Source organism: Amphiprion ocellaris, unplaced genomic scaffold, assembly GCF_022539595.1.
Source record: "Amphiprion ocellaris isolate individual 3 ecotype Okinawa unplaced genomic scaffold, ASM2253959v1 Aocel_unscaffolded212, whole genome shotgun sequence".
Taxonomy (NCBI): Eukaryota; Metazoa; Chordata; class Actinopteri; family Pomacentridae; genus Amphiprion; species Amphiprion ocellaris.
Window position 1 is genome coordinate 5,371 of NW_026559381.1, and position 26,636 is coordinate 32,006.

The window sequence follows — 26,636 nt, forward strand, 5'->3', positions numbered from 1 at the left end:
CATTAAGAATAAATGTGAAAGAATTCATTTTAAATAAAAGTTGTGGCTGATCATCATCATATAAACATAATTATTTCATCTCAGTTTGTTTTAATAAACAGTAAAATGTCTTTAAAAGTCTTGTTGTTGGTCCAGAATCATTAGGAACCCTCCAGAACCACTACACCTGTAGATGTTCCTCTGGTCACTCTGTGGTTCTTTTGGTCACCCTGCGGTTCTGTTACTCACCCTGTGGTTCTGTTCTCCAGGAGATGTGGTGGACGTCTACCAGAGGGAGTTCCTGGCTCTGAGGGAACGTCTGCACTCGGCAGAGCAGGAGAACCTGAGGAGGTCCAAAGAGCTGAACCTGGTTCTGGAGGAGATCAAGAGGGCCATCGCTGAGAAGCAGGCGCTGAGAGACATAAACCGGACCTGGAGCAGCCTGTCAGGTGAGTCCAGAACCAGGACCAGAACTAGAACCAGAGCTAGGAACAGGACCAGAATTCAGGACCAGAACTAGAACTTAAAACTAGGACTAGAACTAGAACCAGAACTAGAGCTAGGACTAGAACATATCTAGGACCAGGATCAGAACTAGAACCAGAAGTAGGACTAGAACCTAGAACCAGAACTAGGACCAGGACCAGAACTAGTAACTACTGGTAAAAACTGACTCCAGATCTGCTAGTTTCCTGACGCCTCGGTCCGATTGTTCCTGTTCCTCAGAGGAGACCAGGTTGAAGCTGTGGAACGTCAGCAGCAGTAAAAGTGTCCTGCAGCTTCCCTCCATCTTCCATCATCTTCCTCACCTGCTGAACCGGGAGGACAGCCTGCAGCCGGCCGTGCACCTGGGACAGGGACGCACCGGAGGTAAAACCCAACGCACCTTCTGACTGAACACATTCACATGAAGTCGGTCCAAAACCACTGAGAAACTGTCCAGAAGTACTGATGTTTGTCTAAACTGTTTGAAACAAATAAACAAAATTTCTAAAACAAAAACTTAAAGTGATTTAAACTTTTCCAAAATGATCCCGAGAGGAAAATCCAACCTACTAGGTCAATAAGATAAATGCAGCAAATTAGTCTCCCCTGCATTAGACTGATCCTGGAGCAGGCTATAGACTGGTCTGTAATGTGAGGCTAAAAACACACCTGCAGACCTCCACCATGACTCAGGGCTCACAGCTGGAGCAGCAGCCCAGCCAGAGAGCTCCATCCCTGGGTAACAGCTCAGCGAGGCCCCCGATGCACGTAGCATCCCCTGGAGGATAAAACAAACATCTCCGACCAACCAGGAGGACCAAGGTCACTGTGTGTGTGTGTGTGTGTGTGTGTGTGTGTGTGTGTGTGTGTGTGTGTGTGTGTGTGTGTGTGTGTGTGTGTCTGTGTGTGTGTGTGTGTGTGTGTGTGTGTGTGTGTGTGTGTGTGTGTGTGTGTGTGTGTGTGTGTGTGTGTGTGTGTGAGCGTCTGTCAGGTCTAATTTATTTATAAGGTGTTTTTTCTGCTTAGTAAACCGTTTTCTGACAAGCCCACTTTACTCGGAGGGCATAAATACAGATAAAACCAGAGAACAAACACATCAGAAAATGTAAGATATTGTGTGTGTTTGTGTTTATGTGTGTGTTTGTGTGTCTGTGTGTGCAGTCAAATGTATTTATGATGCACTTTGAGTAAAACAGGTTAGTTGTGGAGGAAAGTGCTTTATGGAGCAGCAAAGGGCGGAGAGATAACAACGGAGAGAAGAAACACAGCAAGACAATTATATATATTTATCTTTTTGTGTGTCTGTGTGTGTCTGTGACAAATCTGATTTATATGTAAAACCTTTGAAACAAAGCAGACTCGGCACAAAGTGTTTTTTTCCAGAGCATCGAGGAGAGAAAAACAAGTTAAATCGAAACAGAGACGTTTGTACATTTACAGGAGTCAGACCAGAGGTCGGGGTGTGTGCACGTACATGTGCACGTGTCTGTGTGTGCGTGTGTGTGCATGTAGCCTGGTCCAGCCTGGTTCGGTCTAGTTCAGTTTAGAAGCCAAACATTAACAAACACCAGTTGAAAGATCAGTTCCTGGAAATAGTCAGCACCCCTGTAGGTACTGTCTAAACGCTGGAAACATTGCATCCTGCCAGATCACCTTAAAGGGTTTTTGGTACAGTGTGTTTCCTGGGCGACTACTGCCTCTTTACTATAAACGCTCTCCACTTGTAAGCATTTTGAACTAAGTTTCCGTTGCTGTGTATTCCCTGGAAAGACCTCACATTTGCACTACCCAATGGCTCAGTCTAATTCCTGGCTCCTTTTGATTCTCTTACTGATTACCAACAACATACCTGCTGTGGGCTCTGTCTAAGTACTGAAAACTCTGCATACTCCCAGATCCATTAATCTAACTAGAGGCTCTGTGTATTTGCTGCAAATGTCTCGCTTTCAAAACCCAGTAAACCACTTTGACCCTGTGTATATACTGGAAATACCACACATTTCTATTTCTCTTGTGGCTCTGTCTATTTAGGTGTAAAACATTTGCAATAAAGGCCAGTAAACCAGTCTGACTCTGTCTGTGTACTGGAAATACTGCACACCTCCAGTTTTCTTGATTTTTACCTGCGGCTCTGTGTATTTGCTGAGAATGTTCCACATTCAAAGGCAAGTAAACCACTCTGGTTCTGTGCATGCACTGGAGATACTACACACATTCACTATTATGTGGTATTTCCAGTACATACACAGTGCCAGACTGGTTTACTACCTGTTGAGTTTAAACAAAGACCAGTAAACATGTCCGGCTCCGTGTATATAGTGGAAATACTACAAACTTACAGTTCACTTCATGTAACCAGCGGCTCTGTCTATTTGCTGAAGATGTTTCACACTTGAAGGCCAGTTAACCAGCGTGGCTCTGTCTGTTTTTCTGGGTATTACCTGTGTGGTGTTAAAGGAGCAGTCCGCCTAAAATCTGGTATCTCACCTGTGTGTGTGTGTGTGTGTGTGTGTGTGTGTGTGTGTGTGTGTGTGTGTGTGTGTTGTGTGTGTGTGTGTGTGTGTGTGTGTGTGTGTGTACAGTCTCCATAGTGATGGGGGTTCCCAGTGTGAAGAGGGAGGTCCACTCCTACCTGACCGACACTCTCAGCTCGCTGATGTCGGAGCTCAGCGCCGCTGAGAAGGACGACTGTGTCATCGTCGTCCTCATCGCCGAGGTCAGTGTGTGGTTAGTTAGTTACTTAGTTAGTTAGTTTAAATTACAGCAGGAAAAGGTTTGGTTAAGGTTAGGGAGAACTGGGTTTAGCTCAAGGTTAGGTTCAGGTTAACCTCATGAATATCATGATCATGAATATAATCTCCACAATTTAACCCTCATCAGTACACGTGGCAAAACCTATTAATCCGTACACTTGTGGTCCAGCTGGACCCCAGAAGTATTTCATCTGTTTCACATTTCTCTTCCTGTCCAGATCCTCTCAATACATATTTTCCTAAAACGTGTGTCGTCTGCAGATACAAATGTGAAAGAAACAATGAAACTTGGGTGACTTATGATGTTTTTATTCAAGAGTAAATGAAATGAGAGGAACACAACATTTTCACTATTTTCATACTTTTGTGATTTTTGGTGCAGAATCATGTGCAGGAAGTGGAATTAACTCGTCCCATTATAGCTGTGATGGTACAAAGGAAGGAGACATTAATGGCTGGTAGTAGAACAGCAGATATATGGTCCTTTGGATTAAAACTGCCCTCTTTGCCACTGGGGTCCAGGTGTGAGTGTGAGTGTTTGTCCTGTTTGAATTTACTGGATTGTTTTTAAGTTATTCTCTTGTTTTTCACTGTGAAGCACTTTAGTCACCCTTTGGGCTGTTGTACAGGGCTATAGAAGTAAACTTAGACGATTATTATTGATGATTACTGACGTGTAGTGCTTACAATATTAGTCTAAGAACTCCTGAATTGAAATGAAACACAATGCAACTGAAGCAGTCATCACTAGAGCAACACAACACAAACATACATAAATAAAAGATGCACAGTGCTACTGGGGGCTGCACAGTGGATCAGTGGTTATCACTGTCACCAGGCAGCTAGATGACGGTTAACTCACATCCAGCTGAAGTTTAGCTTCACATTGTACCTTCTTACTGTTCTCCTGCAGCTCATCACAGAAAAAGGTTAAAAACAAACCAAACAAACAACAATAGCTAGTATAACTAGTACCAGTTTATCAGATTAAGCCTCTAGTTAATGAATTAAAGTCAGTCTGAAGGGATGAAACTCAACTGGAGTCTGTGTGGATAATTGGCCGTCATGGTGGATGCATGTTGATGCGTGTTGATGCATGTTGATGCATGTTGATGCGTGTTCGTCCTCACATGCTTTCTAAAGGCCAGCGGTTTAGCTAATGAACCGACAGACACACACACACAGATAATGTCATTGACTCTGCTGTGTTTAGCGCTAATGCTAACTAACCTCAAAGTGCTGCAGGGAGGTAAAACGATGACGTGTGCGTGTTCACTGAATCATTTAAGCTGTGAAATTACATACGTGTGTGTGTGTGGTGTGTGTGTGTGTGTGTGTGTGTGTGTCTGTGTTGTTTGCTGTAACACTAATAAAGGTCACACTTTAAGCTGTTTGTCTTCGGAGCTGCAGCGTCTCATCTGTTTATTTTGCTCCTTATTTTCTACATTTTCTGACTCTAATCAAACCTTCGTGCAGATTCAAACCTTCGACATGTTCGTTCGTTCTCCTCTCAATACTTTATGACTTCTCTGCTCAGACGGCGGCTCTCGGCTGTGAGCTCATGCTGGAGATGTAAATGTTTAAAAACACCTCACTTTTTAAAGACGCTGTTTCTCTGGGAAACATCCTCCATCCACATGTGGATTAATACGCTGCTGAAAGTAGTTCCTCAGCAAATTTAATGTTTCCTCATGTTCTATAACAGTATATATTTACAATCAAACAGCAGCAGTACTGAGATGCAAAGAGCTGAGGGGTAAAAAAGACTAAATCTGCCACAGAATTTAAATATATTCACTTTATATGCACGTTTGTAGTTAAAAGTCCGCTGACAGCTGCCTGAAAATTAATTCTCACATCCACTGTGCTGTAAACCTAAGGCTAGGTGACATAGCTGCTAATATTATCATGACAAAGCAAATTATTTCAGTTGATATTGATAATTATTGATCATTTTTGTTAATCATTTTTAATGACAATTAGAAGAAAAGTGGTTCAATTTCAATTTAAACATCTCAGAATGTAGCTGCTTTACCTATCAAGGTTCAGGGGAATAGTAATATAGCAAGAATAAAATTAAAAAATAAATAAAATAATGAAAAGAGACGCACAACAACACATACACAAAACAAACAGATGAGAAATGAGCATATATATATGCATAAAACAACAACAGAGTTCCAAAAACAAACACAAACAGACTTAAAATAAATATAAGCAGACATGAAACAATAAAAAGAAGTAAAACAAACATAAACAGGTAGAAAAACAACATAAATAGTTGTAAAATGAATATAAAGTGCTCTAAAACAAACAAAGACAGAGATGAAGAAGCCAGAAATAGACATAAAACAACAACAAAACAAACAGAAAAAAACAGAAAAAGACAAACAACGAAATAAAATCAAATGAAACAGACAAAAAAAAAAAAACAATACAGAGGTTAAAAAATAAGAAAAAACATAAAAAATGAACAAAGAAAAACAAATAAACAGCGATAAAACAACAGCAAACAAACAAAAACGAACATAACAGACAGATATAAAAAAAGAACATAACAGAGGAAAAAATATTAAACGACAAAAATGAACAGAAAAATCAAAAAAACAAATAAACAGAGATATAAAACAACAACAAAAGACAGAACAGACATAAAGATATAAGACAGAAAAAACAGAGATGAAATAGAAATATTAATGACATAAAAATGAAGAAAAGACAAAAAAAATAAAACAGATAAAACAACAACAAAGAGACATAAAACACAGACAGATAGAAAAAGCATAAATAGCCATTAAATTAATATATGCTGCTTAAAAAAACAAACAATCATAAAATGGTAGAAAAATACAGTAACAGATGTAAAATAAATATAAACTGACATTAAAAATAAACAAAACAGACATAAAGATAAAAAGAACATAAACAGACATGAAACAAATAAAAATATAAAACAACAACAAAGAGGCAAAAAATAGACATAAAAGAATTCAAAATAACCACAAATTGACATAAAACAGACATAAACCAAAATAAACAACAACAAAACAGCCGTACAAAGATAGAAAAGGAACATTAACAGACATGAAATAAATATAAACTGACATATAAACGTGTGAACTTTGCTGTTAAAGTCTCTCTGATGCTGATGTTTGTTTCTGTGATTTTACACATTTCATTTCCTGCTGTTTTACTTCATTTCTCCATTTGTCAGCCTGATATCTTGTTTTTTTTCCTCCTCCAGGCTGATATAATATTTAAAATCCTCCCGGGTTTTTGTTTTTTATCTCTCCAACATAATTTCCTCTCCGTTTTGATTTCCAAATTTAAATCCGATTCGTCTCCGTGTCTCCGGTTCGTATCTTTGAGGAATTAATGGGTCACGTGGAGAACACCAGCGCTCCAAGCTCCTAAAGTGGAGAGACGTGTAGCATGAATATTACATGACGGAAGCGTGGGTAGCGCTGGGAGGCGGCACGAACACGGATCCAAGCCACCTCCTGCTGATGCTCCACAGCCTTCAGTTCTACCACACATCTGCTAGGCATCACAGATGAGTTCTTAACGCCGATCAGCTCAAATTATGGCTGAAAACCAAGTAGAAGCAAGAAAGTTTGCAGATGTTGCAGCTTTTAACTGAATCTCTGCCTGTTAGAGTTCAGATTATCACCTTTTCCTCATAAAGTGGCCAAACTGGATGTTTAAAATGACAACTGAGGTCATTATCAGCTCCAAAAGATCCTGTTTATCTATCCAGTCTGTAGAACGATTCATTTCCTGCTTCTACTGTGCATTTTTAGCTCTGAGAAGTTTAGTAGGTTGGAAGAGACAAAAACAACCACAAAGAGAGTGAAAACAAACATAATCAGATGTAAAATGAATGCAAACAGACATGAGAAGTGTAACTTGAGCATAAAAGATTAAACATTAAATTAAGCACTTAAGTGACAAACAAAGTAAACAAAATAAAAAATGGAAAAAAAGATAAATGAAAAAGACGCATAAACAACTATAGACAAAAAACCTACAAAGATACAAAACAGCTAACAAAACACACTACAACACCATAAAAAGACATAAAACAACTTTAAAGAGACAAAACAACCACAAAACACACACAACAACCCATAAAGAGACACAAAACAATCACAAAAAGACACAAAACAACCAGAAAATACATGAAACAACATTAAAAACAAACAAACAAAATAAAAAGACACACAATGAACAAAAGACACAAACAACTTCAATAGGGACACATATACCTATAAATATATAAAAACCTCTTCAGATAAATCCTGAAGTGACCGCAAAGGCATGTATAATTATAAATAAATTACATAAATATAATTATTACTAATATAATTACTGTACCCTGAACCCACTGTGATGACATCATCCCTCCAGGGTCACATGACCTGCAGTTCCACCTGGCAGGAATGGGGAGGTTCTGGGAGGACATCGTCTGCTGGCTTCAGAGACTAAAAACCTTTTTGTTTTTCCCTCTTCATTTGGTAAAACATACTTAAAAACGAGCGGTCCCTGTTAGCACCGTCTGCTCCTCGTTAGCGCTAAGCTCCACCGGCTGGCACCTCCAGGATGCCAAAACAAACCACAGCCCCGTGCAGAGGCCGAGACGGGCTGGCAAACACCGTGTGTGACCGGAACGCTGACCTTCGCAGCCGAACTGTCGGGGCCTGCTGGGAGCCAATCTGAGCCCTGATTGCCGGGAGCTGGGAGGCTGAGCTGTGATGTCATCGATTGCTCAAGTTGTGTTGTTCGAGTTGGAACCAGAGAGAAAGACATAAAAAAAATGGAGATGATCTCAGCCTGCACATGGGTGGTGAACGCTGATTAGCTCAGTGTGTGTGTGTGTGTGTGTGTGTGTGTGTGTTGTGTGTGTGTGTGTGTTGTGTGTGTGTGTGTGTGTGTGTTGTGTACTGTGGGTTCAACACACACTCGGTAATGAATGAACAATGAAAGCTGAGGAGAAGCCAAACACTCCAAATTCTCAGGCGTGAGCTCAGTTCAGCAGGAAGAAAACACGCCTGATGCCACCTGTTCCCACAGTGAGCCCAGAGACACGCAAAACAACCACACAACGCTGCACAACCACCCCCAAGAGACGACAAATATGTGGAACTAACACAAAGAGACACCAGATGACTGCAGAGAGATGCACAGGGTCTGCAGAGAGACACAAAACAACAACAAAGACACACAGACCCACTACAGCGACCACAAAATGATGTGAAAAAAAACAGAGAAATACAACAAATATCCACAGAGACACTAAACAACTGCAAAATGAACACAAACCAACTGTAAAACGACACAAAACAAGCACAAAAATACAAAAAAACATCCACAAAGTGAGACAAAACAACTGCAATGAGACACAAAGCAAGTATAGACACACAAAACAATCACAAACAGGCAAAAAACACCCACAAAAAGACACAAAACAACCACAAGCAAACGGGCAAAAAAACATAAAAACAACGAAACAACTTCAAACAGGCAAAAAAAACCTACCACAAAGAGGCACAAAATAACCTCACAAGACACAAAATGACCACACGACACACAAACTAAACTCGCAAAAATGATACAAAATGACCAAAAAAAGGCACAAAACAACCCCAAACAGGCAAAAAAAACAGACCACAAACAACACTAAGCAACTGCAAAAACCACAAAACAACACAAAAAGCATTAAATGACCACACACAAAACCAATCGCAACAAAGCAACACAAACATACAAAGACACAAAATAATCACAAAGAGACACAAAACAACACAAAAACCAAAAAACATTGACAAGTCGAGACAAAACCACTAAAAAAAGACACAAAAGCAACCTACAGACACACCAAAAACAATCACAAATCCCGCACTAATCAACCACAAAGAGATACAAAATGGACCACAGGACACACAAAACACACTACTAAAAAAATGCAAAAGAACCACAAACAGTCAAAAATAAGCCACAGAGCAACACAACAGCTGCAACGAGACAAAAAACAACCACAGAAAGACTCACAACAGTCACAAAATAACACCAGAGACAAAAAAAATACATGTTGTTGTGTGTATGTCTGTGTGTGTGCGTGTGCGTGCGTGTGTGTGTGTGTGTGTATGTGTGTTTGTGCGTCTTGTTGAAGCAGCGATACACAACCTGAAACCGTTCTCTGTGTGTGTGTTTTGTGTCTGCAGGCCGACCAGCAGTACGCCAGCAGTGTAGCAGACAACCTGAAGCGCCTGTAAGTCCAGCTGCATGATGGGATGCTGTTACCACGGCAACAGACACCAGTGTGTGTGTGTGTGTGTGTGTGTGTGTGTAGGTGTGTGTGTGTGTGTGTGTGTGTGAACAGCTGGAACGCTGATGAAAAATGAATTCATTCTACTTTCCTCTTTCTACATCCGACTTCTCACCGCTGATCATGTGTGGCTGAGGCAGATGTCTGTTTGTTTATCTGTATGTTTGTTTATCTGTATGTTTGTTTATCTGTCTGTTTGTTTGTTTACCTAACTCCGTCTCTGTCTCAGTTTTCCAGCAGAGATCCAGTCGGGCCTGCTGGAGGTCGTCTCTCCGTCCATCCACTTCTACCCCGACTTCTCCAAACTCAGAGAGTCTTTCGGAGACCCGAAGGAGAGAGTGAGGTCAGCTGGTGTTTGTTTGCTTGCTTGTTTGTTTTTATTCTTGTGTGTGTGTGTTCAGAAAAGGAAACTCCACCTCTGTGCCAGACTTCATTCAAAATATTCACAATTTTAGATTTGACTTCACTCAGTCCTTGTGTAGCTGCACTGATGTCTATGGAACTAGACTTTAATTAAAATATTCAAAAATTCTACCAAGACCTCTTTGTGGTCATTTTGTCATTGTTTTATGGTTGTTTTTTGGTCGTTTTGAGACTTTTTGAGGTCATTTTGTGGTTGTTTTATGGTTGTTTTTGGCTGTTTAAGGCTTTTTGGAAGTCATTTTTGGGGTTGTTTTTTGGTGGGTTGTTTTAAGTCTTTTTGAAGTCATTTTGTGGTTGTTTTTTGTGGTTGTTTTGAGTCTGTGATCATTTTTGTGGGTTTTTGCTTGTCTTGTCATCGTTTTATTCACAAAGTGAAAACAAAGAGAGACATTACAACTGCAAAAGAAACACAAAATAACTGTAAAGACACAAAAAAAAACAACAAGGAGTTTCACTTGAAACATTCACAGTTTACATCAAACTGAACAGTCTTTGTGTGGCTGCACAGACATCTGTAGTATAGTACAGAGTGTGTGTGTTGATTATCAGCAGTAAGTGTGTGTTTGTCATCAGAGTAAGTTGGTGACTGATGGTGTGTATTCCTCTGTGTTTATCTGTCACGTGTGTGTGTGTGTGTGTGTGTGTGTGTGTTGTACAGCTCCCCAGGTGTCTGTCAGACTGTCATGGGCTAATTCATGATTCTCTGGATCACACTCTGAGAGCTGCTGACACTCACACACACCTACACAACACACACACACACACACACACACACACACGCACACACACACACACACACCTACACACACACACACACACACACACACACACACACACACACACACACACACACACGCACACACACACACACACCTACACACACACTCAAACACACCTACACACACACTCACACACACACCTACACACACACACACACACACACACACACACACACACGTCGCGACGCGCTGGACAGGGTCAATATGCAGATTGAGGTGGACATCATTTCGTTAATGAAGTGCAGCTCCGCCTCTTTGGCCGTGTTCCCGTGGTAACTGGAGGAGACGGGAGGGCAGCTGTTGATGATGAAGAAGGATAAACTTTATCTAGCATTAACAGGATGTGTGCTGCAGCTTCAGTTAGCATCAGGATGAGGAAAGATGTGACCTCAGACTGGCTGGATCTTTGTTCACATGAGTCCACAGGTGTCCTCAGATTTGACACTTTCATCCTCTATAGCACCAGACTTCAATTCAAAACCCTCCTAGACTAGACTCACAAACAACCACAAAGAGACAAAATGACCACAAAGACACAAAACAACACACAAAGAGACACAAAACGATGACGTAGAGACACAAAACAACTACAGAGACACCAAATAGCACAAAGATACAACCAAAACAACCACAAAGAGACACAAAACAACCAGTGGCACAAAAAAACTGCCAGAAGACACAAAAGAACCACAAAAAAACCCCAAAAGACAACAAAGACATGCAAAATGATCACAGACAACCTTTTTGGTAGTTTTGTTTCTATTTATGATTGTTTTGTTTCTTTTGTGGTTGTTTTCCAGTTGATTTCTAGTTTTGTGGCTGTTCTGTTGAGTCTTTTTGGGCCCTGGTTTTATCAGTATTCTCATATATTATCCTGTTGCTTTAGCAGAAGGGTTTGATTCAGTAAAACTTGTAGAATCTGACATATAACTGATTTTTAACACTTGGTTACTGTAAATACAGTGAATATGCAACACTGTGAAGAACAAATGTCATTATGGAGCGTAGAAATGCTAACTAGGACTCATTAAAAGTGTGTAATTTTGACTTAAGCTGTAGATTTTTTCTTCAGCGTTTCCGTTCTCTTGGTTCTAGCCACAGACTCAGTGACGTGACTGTTGGCGACTTTAAATCTGAGGGGTTTTTGGGGTGAATGATGCCTTTTCTACTTTGGCTAATGAAGTTGTGGGCGGCGTGGAGAGAGCGTGACTTTAACAGGCCTCTGTGATAATTGTCGGTCACGCTGCCTCTGTTTTGGTGCCGGAGGAAGGTCTCAGCTTGCTCTGAAAACACTGCTTCTTGTTGTGTTTCGGGAGGAGAACCGGCTGACTCTCTCTGCCACCGCCTCCTTAAATCGTCCTGCCGAACGCCGCCAGCGAGAGAAGGAGCACGAGACAGGGCTGCTTCTGTGTTAACTTTACGGGTTTCCTATAAAAACCTCTTTTCCCAGGATTGTTCTCAGACCTCGGCGGCCTTGTAAAAAGACTTATTGACTCCCCCGTACGTAAAAAACAGTCAATCTTTAAACGTGGTGAAGTGCAGCGTGAGGAGATGAGCTGCTGGCGGAAGGATAGGAGGTTTATTTACGGCATAATAAGTTGAATGAGGCGACGGTGGAGGAGTCGAGACCTCATGTGTTCAATACACATGCTACATAAACTCCCCTTTTTATGTCTGCTTCTAACCCTCAAATGCACGAGTGGCTTTTACTGCCGACACCAATGCTAACATCGTATTACTGGAACTGATTTCTGTTGTTTCTGCAGAGTAAGTAATCATTTATAGGCTTTATTTCTTGGGTTTATTTCGTGTTTCTACCGTCGGCCTGCTTTAACTTCTCACAGAATCGCATCAACCAAACACAAACAGTCAGGCAGGAATCACAGCTGCAGCTGAGACTATCAAAATGAACCACGAAATGACCACAGACACACAAAAACTACTGCAAAGAGACTCAAAACGACCAAAAGACAACACAAAATGACATAAAGAGACAGAAAACAAACAGAGACACAAAATGACACAGACACAAAAAACAACTGCACAATGACCCATAAACAACCACAATATGACCTCAAAGAGACTCAAACGACCACAGACACAAAACAACCACACAATGACCTCAAAAAGACTCAAAATGACCAAAGAAACAACATAAAACAGCCACAAAATGACCACTTTCATGTGTCCCCCCAGTTCTTTCATAGATTTATTAAAGGTCTTCTGGAAATATGACTGTTGGATTATAAATATACAAATATCACCTTGAGTGATCAGTTTTGTTGATGTAGAAATGTTGTGTTAGTTACATTTTCTTAGTCTCGTGGCCTCTTAAGGTCCCATCAGTCGACTACAGCTGCTGACTCTGTTTTACAGTTTCAGCTAGCATTGGACTGTCCTGTGGTTTTACAGAGAGGACTGGGTTTAGAGGATGAACGTGGTTCTACAGACGGGTGGAAGCTGTGATGCTTGCTGTTCAGTTTTCAGTTGAAGAAGCTGCAGCAGGAAGCCGATTAAGTGGAAGGAAAACAGTGTAAACATGGAGCAGTGTTTGCTGTTTGTCTGCACACACACTGATCCCTGACATGCTGTTTCTGGGAGAGACTGAAATTCATGGAGCTTTTTCCATCAGGCAGCTGCAGGTCTGAACGGAGGCCTGCTGCGTTAACACTGCTGCTATCTGAGCGCGCTCAGTCCTCACACCTGGACACAAACTCTGCTCCTTCTAAAGCCAGCAGCACCCAAAGTCTGTTGGGTTCGCATCTCTGAGTTCGTTTGGGAGTCTGATTTGGGCTGTTCAGCATCAGTTTGTGGAAATTTTGCATCACATTTTGGTTGTTGTGCATCCCTTTTTAGTTGTTTTACATCTCATTTTGGTCCATTTTGTGGGGTCTTTATGGTAATTTCATGTCTCATTTTGTTTGTTTTGCATCCAGTTTGTTTATTCTGCATCAGTTTTCTGGGAATTTTGTGTCCCATATTTATGGTATCGTCTGTCATTTTGTAGTTGTTTTTTCTCATTTTGGTCATTTTACATGTTATTTTGATTCGCTTTGGATCATCGTGTGATTTTTGCATCTTATTTTGGTTAGTTTTTGTTATTTGTGATTGTTTAGCAGCAGTTTTTTTGTTGTTTTTGCTTCACGTTTGGTTGTTTTGTGACCTCTGAGTGTGCCCTCTGTGGGATTGTTGTACTGATTTCCGCGTGGTTCGATGAGTTTATGTCTGATGTTATGGTTTCATTGGGGAGGATGAGCAGTAAATGTCTGACGCTGTGTTTCCTCGTCTTCCTAGGTGGAGGAGAAGCAGAACCTGGACTACTGTTTCCTGATGATGTACGCTCAGACGAAGGGAACCCTACTACGTCCAGGTAACTTCTGCAGTTGTTTTACGTCTCATTTAAGTCATTCTGTCTCATTTTGGTCATTTTAATCAAATTTTTCTACATTTTATTTCTCTTTGTAGTCATTGTAACATTCATCATCTATGGCTGCTTTGTCTTTAATATTTTATGTGTTGCACCCATTTTAGTAAATATTTCTCTTTCTGTTGGTTTTGCAGTTAGTTTTGGCCATTTTGTGTCTCTTTCTTGACATTTTAGAGCATATTTGGGTTGGTTTATGTCACATTTTGGTGGTGCTGCATTTATCTGTGGCTGTTTTGCGTAACTTTGTCACTTTGTGTCTCATTTTCTGTCACTTTGTTGTTGTTTTATATCATATTTTTTGTCGTTTTGTGTTATTTTAGTTATTTTAGGTCATGTTTTTGTCAATTTGTGTCTCCTTGTTGATGTTCTGCATCATATTTTTGGTCATTTTGTGCCATTCTGGTCATTTTGCATCTTTTGTTGGCTGTTTTACCCAACTTTGTCTCTTTGTGCATCATATTTTTGGTTGTTTTGTGTTATTTTGGTCATTTTGCATCTTTTGTTGTCAGTTTTGCATAACTTCGTCACTTTTTCATTATTTTGTGCCTCTTTGTTGTCATTCTTACATCATATTCTGGTCGTTTTGTGTTACTTTTAGTTCATTAGTAGCGTCATAATTCTTTGGCAGTTTGTGTCTCCTTGGTTTGTTTTGCATCAGGTCATTTTGCCATTTTTTGTGGCTGTTTTAGCCATAACTTTGTCTCTTTGTGTCGTAATTTGTCCGTCAGTTTGTAGTTATTTTCGCATCACATTTTTGGTCTGTTTTGTTGCTCATTTTCGTCCATTTTGCATCTGTTTGATGGCTGTTTTGCGTCACTTTGATCACTCTAGTGCTCTTATTATCTGCATCATTTCTTTTTTAGCTAGTTTCTGCCTGTTATTTTTTGCCGTTATCTCGGGTCATGTTTTTGTCAATTTGTGTCTCTTTGTGGTCGTTTCACAGCATTTTTTTGAATATTGTGTGTCTCATTTTGCTCATTTTGCCGTCACTGTGGTTGTGTAGCACCTTTGGTGTCTCATTTTGACCGGTATAATTTAGGAGGAGGACCAGGCTTCCCTTTAACGTACCCTGTTTACATAAGGTGTGCTAACGTGTGTGTTTCTGTTCATGTTGTGTCTCATAAACATCTCATGAAGCTGCAGTTGTGAGTTTAAAGCCTGAACACTAATAAACTGAACACAGACTGATTCTCTCTGAGTCTAATAAAGCACGGCGGCCATTAAAGGGGAGCATCTGTGATGTAATCCTGCTGCTGCTGATGAAACTGTTGCATTGTGGGTAGACTGACAGCGGCGCTAATGGAGATGACTCTGTGGCTTCATCACACAGTCTTTGTTCCCGTTTTAGATTAAAGGAAGAAGAAGAAACCGAGTCTCAGCTCCTCGTCGTCCTCCGACACTCAGGAAACTCCTTTTAACCTGAACACACAAACACACACCCAGCAGACCACAATCACTGCAGAAATAACACAAAGAGACACAACATGACCACAAACACACACACACGGCACTAACAGACACTAAATGGTGCAAGGATAAACCAGGACAAGATGCAAAATAACCACAAAGAAACACAAAAATTAAAAAAGATGCAGAATGAGCATAAAGATTTTCAAAAAGCACTAAAGATACAAAAAAGACACACAGAAAACAAAAAGATGCACATTGTGTGCGAAACAATAAAAAATGAGCACAGAAACTCACAACACAAACAACTAGATGCAAAATTAGCATGAAAAAGGCCAAAAACAAGAACAAAAAAAAGTTGCAACATGAGCACAAAATGACTCAAAACTGACAAAAATGTGCAAAATGAACACAAAAAGATGCATGATGAGCATGAAGATTTTCAAAATAAACACTAAAGATGCAAAATGAGCACAAGGAAACACACAAAAAGACAGAAAGATGCACAGTGTATAAAAAATGATGCAAAATGAAGTTAAGAGACTCAAAACTGTCAATAAGATGCAAATGACCTGTTGAGGACAGGGACTAGGACACTAATGACCTGTTGAGGACAGGGACTAGGACACTAATGACCTGTTGAGGACAAGGACTAGGACACTAATGACCTGTTGAGGACTGGGACTAGGACACTAATGACCTGTTGAGGACAAGGACTAGGACACTAATGACCTGTTGAGGACAGGGACTAGGACACTAATGACCTGTTGAGGACAGGGACTAGGACACTAATGACCTGTTGAGGACTGGGACTAGGACAGTAATGACCTGTTGAGGACTGGGACTAGGACACTAATGACCTGTTGAGGACTGGGACTAGGACAGTAATGACCTGTTGAGGACTGGGACTAGGACACTAATGACCTGTTGAGGACAGGGACTAGGACACTAATGACCTGTTGAGGACAGGGACTAGGACACTAATGACCTGTTGAGGACTGGGACTAGGACACTAATGACCTGTTGAGGACAGGGACTAGGACACTAATGACCTGTTGAGGACAGGGACTAGGACACTAATGACCTGTTGAGGACAGGGAGTAGGACAGTAATGACCTGTTGAGGACTGGGACTAGGACACTAATGACCTGTTGAGGACTGGGACTAGGACACTAATGACCTGTTGAGGACAGGGACTAGGACACTAATGACCTGTTGAGGACAGGGACTAGGACACTAATGACCTGTTGAGGACAGGGGACTAGGACACTAATGACCTGTTGAGGACAGGGACTAGGACACTAATGACCTGTTGAGGACTGGGACTAGGACAGTAATGACCTGTTGAGGACTGGGACTAGGACACTAATGACCTGTTGAGGACTGGGACTAGGACACTAATGACCTGTTGAGGACAGGGACTAAGGACACTAATGACCTGTTGAGGACTGGGACTAGGACACTAATGACCTGTTGAGGACTGGGACTAGGACACTAATGACCTGTTGAGGACTGGGACTAGGACAGTAATGACCTGTTGAGGACTGGGACTAGGACAGTAATGACCTGTTGAGGACTGGGACTAGGACAGTAATGACCTGTTGAGGACAGGGACTAGGACACTAATGACCTGTTGAGGACAGGGACTAGGACACTAATGACCTGTTGAGGACAAGGACTAGGACACTAATGACCTGTTGAGGACTGGGACTAGGACAGTAATGACCTGTTGAGGACTGGGACTAGGACAGTAATGACCTGTTGAGGACTGGGCCTAGGACAGTAATGACCTGTTGAGGACTGGGACTAGGACAGTAATGACCTGTTGAGGACTGGGACTAGGACAGTAATGACCTGTTGAGGGACTGGGACTAGGACACTAATGACCTGTTGAGGACAGGGACTAGGACACTAATGACCTGTTGAGGACTGGGACTAGGACAGTAATGACCTGTTGAGGACTGGGACTAGGACAGTAATGACCTGTTGAGGACTGGGACTAGGACAGTAATGACCTGTTGAGGACTGGGACTAGGACAGTAATGACCTGTTGAGGACAGGGACTAGGACACTAATGACCTGTTGAGGACAGGGACTAGGACACTAATGACCTGTTGAGGACAAGGACTAGGACACTAATGACCTGTTGAGGACTGGGACTAGGACAGTAATGACCTGTTGAGGACTGGGACTAGGACAGTAATGACCTATTGAGGACTGGGCCTAGGACACTAATGACCTGTTGAGGACTGGGACTAGGACAGTAATGACCTGTTGAGGACTGGGACTAGGACAGTAATGACCTGTTGAGGACTGGGACTAGGACACTAATGACCTGTTGAGGACAGGGACTAGGACACTAATGACCTGTTGAGGACAGGGACTAGGACACTAATGACCTGTTGAGGACAAGGACTAGGACACTAATGACCTGTTGAGGACTGGGACTAGGACAGTAATGACCTGTTGAGGACTGGGACTAGGACAGTAATGACCTGTTGAGGACTGGGCCTAGGACACTAATGACCTGTTGAGGACTGGGACTAGGACAGTAATGACCTGTTGAGGACTGGGACTAGGACAGTAATGACCTGTTGAGGACTGGGACTAGGACACTAATGACCTGTTGAGGACAGGGACTAGGACACTAATGACCTGTTGAGGACTGGGACTAGGACACTAATGACCTGTTGAGGACAGGGACTAGGACACTAATGACCTGTTGAGGACAGGGACTAGGACACTAATGACCTGTTGAGGACAGGGACTAGGACACTAATGACCTGTTGAGGACTGGGACTAGGACAGTAATGACCTGTTGAGGACTGGGGACTAGGACAGTAATGACCTGTTGAGGACTGGGCCTAGGACACTAATGACCTGTTGAGGACAGGGACTAGGACACTAATGACCTGTTGAGGACTGGGACTAGGACAGTAATGACCTGTTGAGGACTGGGACTAGGACAGTAATGACCTGTTGAGGACTGGGACTAGGACACTAATGACCTGTTGAGGACAAGGACTAGGACACTAATGACCTGTTGAGGACAAGGACTAGGACACTAATGACCTGTTGAGGACAGGGACTAGGACACTAATGACCTGTTGAGGACAGGGACTAGGACAGTAATGACCTGTTGAGGACAGGGACTAGGACACTAATGACCTGTTGAGGACAAGGACTAGGACAGTAATGACCTGTTGAGGACTGGGACTAGGACAGTAATGACCTGTTGAGGACTGGGACTAGGACACTAATGACCTGTTGAGGACAGGGACTAGGACACTAATGACCTGTTGAGGACTGGGACTAGGACAGTAATGACCTGTTGAGGACTGGGACTAGGACAGTAATGACCTGTTGAGGACTGGGACTAGGACAGTAATGACCTGTTGAGGACTGGGACTAGGACAGTAATGACCTGTTGAGGACTGGGACTAGGACACTAATGACCTGTTGAGGACAGGGACTAGGACACTAATGACCTGTTGAGGACAGGGACTAGGACACTAATGACCTGTTGAGGACAAGGACTAGGACACTAATGACCTGTTGAGGACTGGGACTAGGACAGTAATGACCTGTTGAGGACTGGGACTAGGACAGTAATGACCTGTTGAGGACTGGGCCTAGGACACTAATGACCTGTTGAGGACTGGGACTAGGACAGTAATGACCTGTTGAGGACTGGGACTAGGACAGTAATGACCTGTTGAGGACTGGGACTAGGACAGTAATGACCTGTTGAGGACAGGGACTAGGACACTAATGACCTGTTGAGGACAGGGACTAGGGACACTAATGACCTGTTGAGGACAAGGACTAGGACACTAATGACCTGTTGAGGACTGGGACTAGGACAGTAATGACCTGTTGAGGACTGGGACTAGGACAGTAATGACCTGTTGAGGACTGGGCCTAGGACACTAATGACCTGTTGAGGACTGGGACTAGGACAGTAATGACCTGTTGAGGACTGGGACTAGGACAGTAATGACCTGTTGAGGACTGGGACTAGGACACTAATGACCTGTTGAGGACAGGGACTAGGACACTAATGACCTGTTGAGGACTGGGACTAGGACACTAATGACCTGTTGAGGACAGGGACTAGGACACTAATGACCTGTTGAGGACAGGGACTAGGACACTAATGACCTGTTGAGGACTGGGACTAGGACAGTAATGACCTGTTGAGGACTGGGACTAGGACAGTAATGACCTGTTGAGGACTGGGCCTAGGACACTAATGACCTGTTGAGGACAGGGACTAGGACACTAATGACCTGTTGAGGACTGGGACTAGGACAGTAATGACCTGTTGAGGACTGGGACTAGGACAGTAATGACCTGTTGAGGACTGGGACTAGGACACTAATGACCTGTTGAGGACAAGGACTAGGACACTAATGACCTGTTGAGGACAAGGACTAGGACACTAATGACCTGTTGAGGACAGGGACTAGGACACTAATGACCTGTTGAGGACAGGGACTAGGACAGTAATGACCTGTTGAGGACTGGGACTAGGACACTAATGACCTGTTGAGGACAGGGACTAGGACACTAATGACCTGTTGAGGACAAGGACTAGGACAGTAATGACCTTTTGAGGACTGGGACTAGGACAGTAATGACCTGTTGAGGACTGGGACTAGGACACTAATGACCTGTTGAGGACAGGGACTAGGACACTAATGACCTGTTGAGGACTGGGACTAGGACACTAATGACCTGTTGAGGACAAGGACTAGGACAGTAATGACCTGTTGAGGACTGGGACTAGGACAGTAATGACCTGTTGAGGACTGGGACTAGGACAGTAATGACCTGTTGAGGACTGGGACTAGGACACTAATGACCTGTTGAGGACAGGGACTAGGACACTAATGACCTGTTGAGGACAGGGACTAGGACACTAATGACCCGTTGAGGACTGGGACTAGGACAGTAATGACCCGTTGAGGACAGGGACTAGGACAGTAATGACCTGTTGAGGACTGGGACTAGGACACTAATGACCTGTTGTCTCCTACAGCTAGAGGACGACATCGTGGCTCGGCCCAACTACTTCACTACCATGAAGAACTTCGCCCTGCAGCAGCCGTCTGAGGAGTGGATGATCCTGGAGTTCTCTCAGCTCGGCTTCATTGGTGAGTCGCTGCTAGCAGTTAGCAGTTAGCATCACTAGCAGTTAGCATCGCTAGCATTTAGCATCTCAGTGTTTCGTCTTTACAAACCCAGAGCTGAGGAATTCATTTTTGGTGTGTTTGATGAAGTTTGAGTCATTTAGGGTCATTTCTGAGTCATTTTATTCGAGCTTTGAGTCTTTCTGGACAATTTTGAGTCATGTTGGATTCAGTTTTAGATATTTTGGGCAAATTTTGAGTAATTTTCTGCTAATTTGTTGTTGTTTAGGCTACATTGTGGGTCATTTAGGGTCATTTATTAATCATTTTAGACAATCGACGTCTTTACAAACCCAGAGCTGAGGTAGAACAGGGAGCATTGTTTTGTTGTGGAGGTGAAGAACCAGCGAGGCGACGGATTTCCAGCTTCATCAGAATTAAACCTGCAGGTTAACTGAAGCATCAGCCTCTGTCTGATCGGTTCTGTAATTATTCTGTCGAGGCTAATCAGTGGGTCTTACTGGATCTGATGAAGGAAACATTAAGGGAGGCAGGAACCGTGGAGCTCAGAGGTCCATGAACTCAGTCCTCCCACCCGACCCGATCAGAACCAGCTGGTATTTTATTTACAGTAACGTTAACGTATTTACTGAAGCCGTGCAAAGTTTCACCATCATACTATGAATATTTCAGAGTTACAGGTCAATGAAGTTCTCTTTGTAGTCGTTTATGTCTGTCCTGGCCAGGAATACCACAGTCAATGTATCGTCCTGACAGTGAACTATGGAGGCTTCTTGTGTCTCTTTGTGGTTGTTTTGTGTCTCTGTAGTTGTTTTGTGTCTCTTTGTAATTGTTTTGTACATCTGTGATGTTATTGTTTGTCATTTTGTATCTTTTTGCAGTCATTTTATTTATATTTGCGTGCATTTTATCTTTCTTTATGGCCGTTTTGTGTCTCCTGGGGCTTGTTTTGTGTTTCTTTTTAGTTGTTTCATGTCCTTTAGTGGTTATGTTTTTTTTCTTTATGGATGTTTTTTTGTGTCTTTGAGGTCATTTTGTGTTCCTTTGTCGTCATTTTGTGTCTCTTTGTGGCATGTTGTGACTCTATAAGTATTTTGTGCATCTTTTTTGCCATTTACAGTGAAACTAGAATAAGTGACAACTCTTAAAAGTGTTAAAGTTTCCTGAATGAAGCTGTGCAGAAATGTGTAATTAGTGAGTAGTTTTGGTGTGTTTGTGTTGCCTCTGCTCGAAGCCTCCTCCGTCTGTAGCAGTTAAACATTTTAAGCGTGGATTATTGATCACGCAGCGGGACAACGATCAATTGTGTTGTTCCTGCGAGGCTGAGAGAATCCAGATGGATGGTTTTCATGTGTTTAACCGCAGCCTCAGATGTGAGTCTGATGATGAAACTGTTGCATTGTGGGTCGGCTGACAGTGAAGTTAATGCAGGAGTGTGTGTCGCATCACCGTCAGCACACACTCTTTGTTCTGTTAGAGTCTGACAGCAGACGGTGAAGCGAGATCGTCCAATTAATTAATTGCATTAATATGACTGATATTAGACCAGAACTTTGTTATTGAATATAGATTATAGATTAAAACCAGAAACACAATCAGCTCAGTCAGTTCTTACGTCTTTCTGTGGTCATTTGTGGTTGTTTTGTGTCTCTGTGATAATTTTGTGTCTCTGTGGTTGTTTTGTGTCTCTTTGTAGTTGTTTTGTGTCTCTGTGTCTTTTTGAGGCTATTTTGTGTCTCTTTGAGGCTGTTGTGTGTCTCTTTGTGTCAGTTAGACTAATTTTGAGTCATTATTGACATTTATTGTCATTTAGGACACATTGTGAGTCATTTAGGGACATTTATTCATCATTTTAGACAATTTAGTCATGTTGGAATAGATAGATAGACAGACAGACAGATAGATAGACAGATAGACAGATAGATAGACAGATAGATAGACAGATAGATAGACAGATAGATAGATAGATAGACAGATAGATAGACAGACGGACAGACAGACAGACAGACAGACAGATAGACAGACAGATAGATAGACAGACAGACAGACAGACAGACAGACAGATAGATACTTTATTGGGGAAACTCAGGTTTCTGGATGAAATTTCGACCATCCTGAGTCCCGCTGGAGGACTTCCTCCTCTGCTGTGGTTGTTTCTGTCGTCTCGGCTCTTGGTCTGGTTAGAAACAGGATCTGAAGCGGAGACGGAGGTGAATACAGATGCAGCAGAACCTCGTCTCTGAGCTGGATGATGCTGATTTCACACCTGGATGTTTGTGCTTCGTTCTTCCTCCCCGACCTGCAGCCGCTATAATAAATCCATGAGCTGACTCGCTGCATTAAGTCAGATGGAGGCCGGAGCTGCAGGCTGCTCTCTAATTCAGCTGCTGCTAAGTTTAGCTGCAGTCCGGCTGCTCGGGGTCTGCAGGGTTTTACTGCGACGCCCTCCGGAGGCCGAAACGTCCGAACGCATCAGGAGCTCCTGGTTCCTCCTGCTTCAGTCTGCTGACCTATAATCCACCGAGAAGCTTCCCGAGAATCAGACGAACCGAGCAGCTATTATATATTATAAACATGAGGCCAATCAGCAGCACTAAATATCTGAAACTACGATTCCCAGCATGCAGTGCAGCAACAAACACCTGAAGCTTCCAGTAAAAACAGCTTCAGTCTGAAGGATGTTTGGGAAAATAAAATGTTCTCAGTCATTTCAAATTTAAAGACAAGATTTTTAGACAAATTTTAATTAATTGTGGACATTCAAGACACATTTTGACTCCTTTAGGACACATTTTGAGTAATTCTAGACATTATTTTGTCCTTTAAGATTAATTTTGAGTCATTTTAGACAATTTTTCTGTTGTTTTGAGTCATTTTTTTTATCATTTAGACAAATTTTGAGTGAATTTGGAATAATTTTATACATTTTTGTTGTCATTTTGGACAGGATTTGAGTCATTCCTGATACATTGTGAATCATTTAGGACAAATTTTTAGTAATTCCAGGCATTATTTTGTCATTTAAGATGAATTTTGAGTAATTTTAGACCAGTTTTGAATTATTTTGAGCCGTTATTTTTGTCATTTAGAAAAATTTCGAGACATTTTTGTAAATTTTTTTTGTCATTTTGGACAGGATTTGACTCATTCAGGAAACATTTTGACTAATTCAAGACATTATTTTGTCTTTCTGGAAGAATCTGAATTGTTTTAGTTATTTTTTTTAGTAATTTTGAGCAATTTTTTGTCTTTTAGACAAATTTTGAATAATTTTGGAAATGATTTTGTCCCTTTAGAGGAATTTGGAGTATTTTAGACCATATTTGATTTGTTTTGAGTCATTGTTTTGCCATTTAGACTAATTTTAAGTCATTTTGGACAGGATTTGAGTCATTCAAGATACATTTCGAATAATTTAGGACACATTTAGAAGGAATTTTGAGTCATTTTAGTTCATTTTTGAGTTGTTTTGAGTCGTTTTCTGTCACTTGGACAGGTATAGAGTCATTCAGGACAGCACTGAGGCCCAGACATTCACAGATATCTTGTTTTTAAACCCTTAAACATCCTCCGGTGTCCGTCCCAGATTCCAGGCTGTCTCTGATTGGTCACAGCTGCTCGGGGATTTGAACCAGCAGCCTTTCACTAATTAGCGTGTCTGCTGCTGAAGAGTTCACGGCTGAATAACCTGAACCCTCCGTCTGTGGCTGCAGGGAAGATGTTCAAGTCCGTGGACCTGTCGCTCATCGTGGAGTTCATGCTGATGTTCTACAAAGACAAACCCATCGACTGGCTGCTCGACCACATCATGTGGGTCAAAGTGTGCAACCCGGAGAAGGACGCGGTGAGTTCCACCCTGAATAACGTCTTTAACTCACCCATCTAATGTCTGAATGTTACTTTAAATAAGTCACATTAGTGCAATACAACACAATAGCTGGAAGACAAACCTGAGTCAAAGGAGGAAATGAGATAATAAGAAGGAAAAATTGGAATCTTGGTCAAATGAGAAGAAGTTGATCTGCAGCAGAATTATTCAATATAAGAATCTAAAGTTCCACCTGAACCTCCTCAGAACATCTGGTTCTCCATCTCCAGTAACTTTATCAATGATCAGAGTTCTACCTTCAGGCTGGGAATATTTTCCTTGAAGTCCATGGAGGTGGGCCTCAAAACAACAGAAAGGAGGCAAAAAAAGAGACACAGTGTGACAAAAACTACACAAAAATGAGGAACAAATTGACAAAAGCAAAACACAAAATGACAAAAAATACAACACAAATGAGATGAAAAAAAGACACAAAATGACAAAAATTAGACATAAATGGACAAAAACCTGACCAAAAATGCCAAAAATCTAACACAAAATGACACAAAAATGGTCTACAATGGCTTAAAATTTGTCTAAAATGACAAAAAAATTGTCCAAAATTTTTCAATATTGGTCAAAAATGGCTCAAAATGACAAAATATGTCTAAAATTACACAAAATTATTAAAATTTGCCCAAAAATGACAAAAACCTTGCAAAATGACTCATTATTTCCCCCAAATACTTTTATTTTTATATATATATATATATATATATATATACATATATATATATATATATATATATATATATTCACAGTGAAAACGTCCACATTTTTAACATTTTTGGAACATTTTTGAACATTTTTTTGGTGTAAAAAAAGAAATCTTTAAAAAATTCTTTAAGGACATTCAGAAAAAAATTAACCAAAATCCAGCGAATTTCCCTGGATTTTGGTTGATTTTTATGTGAATGTTCTTAAAGAAAATATCAGAAGTTTTACTGATATATATGTAATAACTTTAGATATTTTTTAGGATTTTTTTTGGAAGATGTTTTATCATTTTTTGAAAATATTTACAAATTTTACTTTTAAAATTTTTTTTAGTTTTAAATTTTTCTTTCTTGCCAAATTTGGGGGATTTATTGATTTTTTTAAAAATAAAACTTTTAAGGGAAGTTTTTAAGGAATTATTGGAATTTTCTTCCTGAAGGTTTTGCAAATTTTCACAAATTTGGGGAATTTTTTTGCAGAATTTTTGGGTTTTTTTCAGACAAGGAAACAATATTTTTTGGTGTAAATGTGGACAACAGGAGGGTTAAAAGTGATAAATCTGGATCCACCTCTATGGACTTGAAGGAAAATATTCCCAGTATGAAGGTAGAACTCTGATCATTGATAAAGTTACTGGAGATGGAGAACCAGATGTTCTGAGGAGGTTCAGGTGGAGATGAATGACTCCACTTGTGATCAGAACCTTTTCCATCCTGAAGAACGAGGATCCAGATGAAGGACAGTTTCAGGATGATTTAACTCCACAGCTGCTGTCAGAATGTTGAGGGTTGGTTAGGTTCCTGGTTGAGGTCCTTCTTCGCGCTCAGAGCTTCATCCTGGTCGTTTGTAAATCCTTCCTGTCTCCATCAGAAACACTGTGACCGGCAGAAAGCCAACCTGAGGATTCGCTTCAAGCCGTCGCTCTTCCAGCATGTCGGGACTCACTCGTCTCTGGCTGGGAAGATCCAGAAGCTCAAGGTAGGAGGCCACGTTCTGCTGGAGGTCAGGGTTCTCCTGTAGATAGAAAAACACATGTAGCCTCACTGTAGAGGAACATGTCTCCAGATGTTCTCACTTTGCACATCTTTCTCTTGGTTTAGAGGCTTGCTATGTTGATTTTTGCTCTTTTTTTGTTGATTTTGTGTCTCTTTGTGCAAATTTAGTGTCATTCTGTTGATTTTTACATCTTTCTGTTGGTTTTACATCCTCTTGTGCTCATTTTGCACCTATTTATCGTGACTATGTGTCTCTTTCTGCTCATTTTGCATCCCTTTCTGTTCATTTTATCTTTGCACATCTTTCTGTTAGTTTTATGACTC

At 41.4% G+C, this 26,636-nt stretch overlaps 1 pseudogene; it reads left to right on the forward strand.

The window, feature by feature from the left end:
* Window positions 1–26,337, forward strand: LOC129348444 (alpha-1,3-mannosyl-glycoprotein 4-beta-N-acetylglucosaminyltransferase B-like; annotated as a pseudogene).
* Window positions 26,338–26,636: the final 299 nt, after the last annotated feature.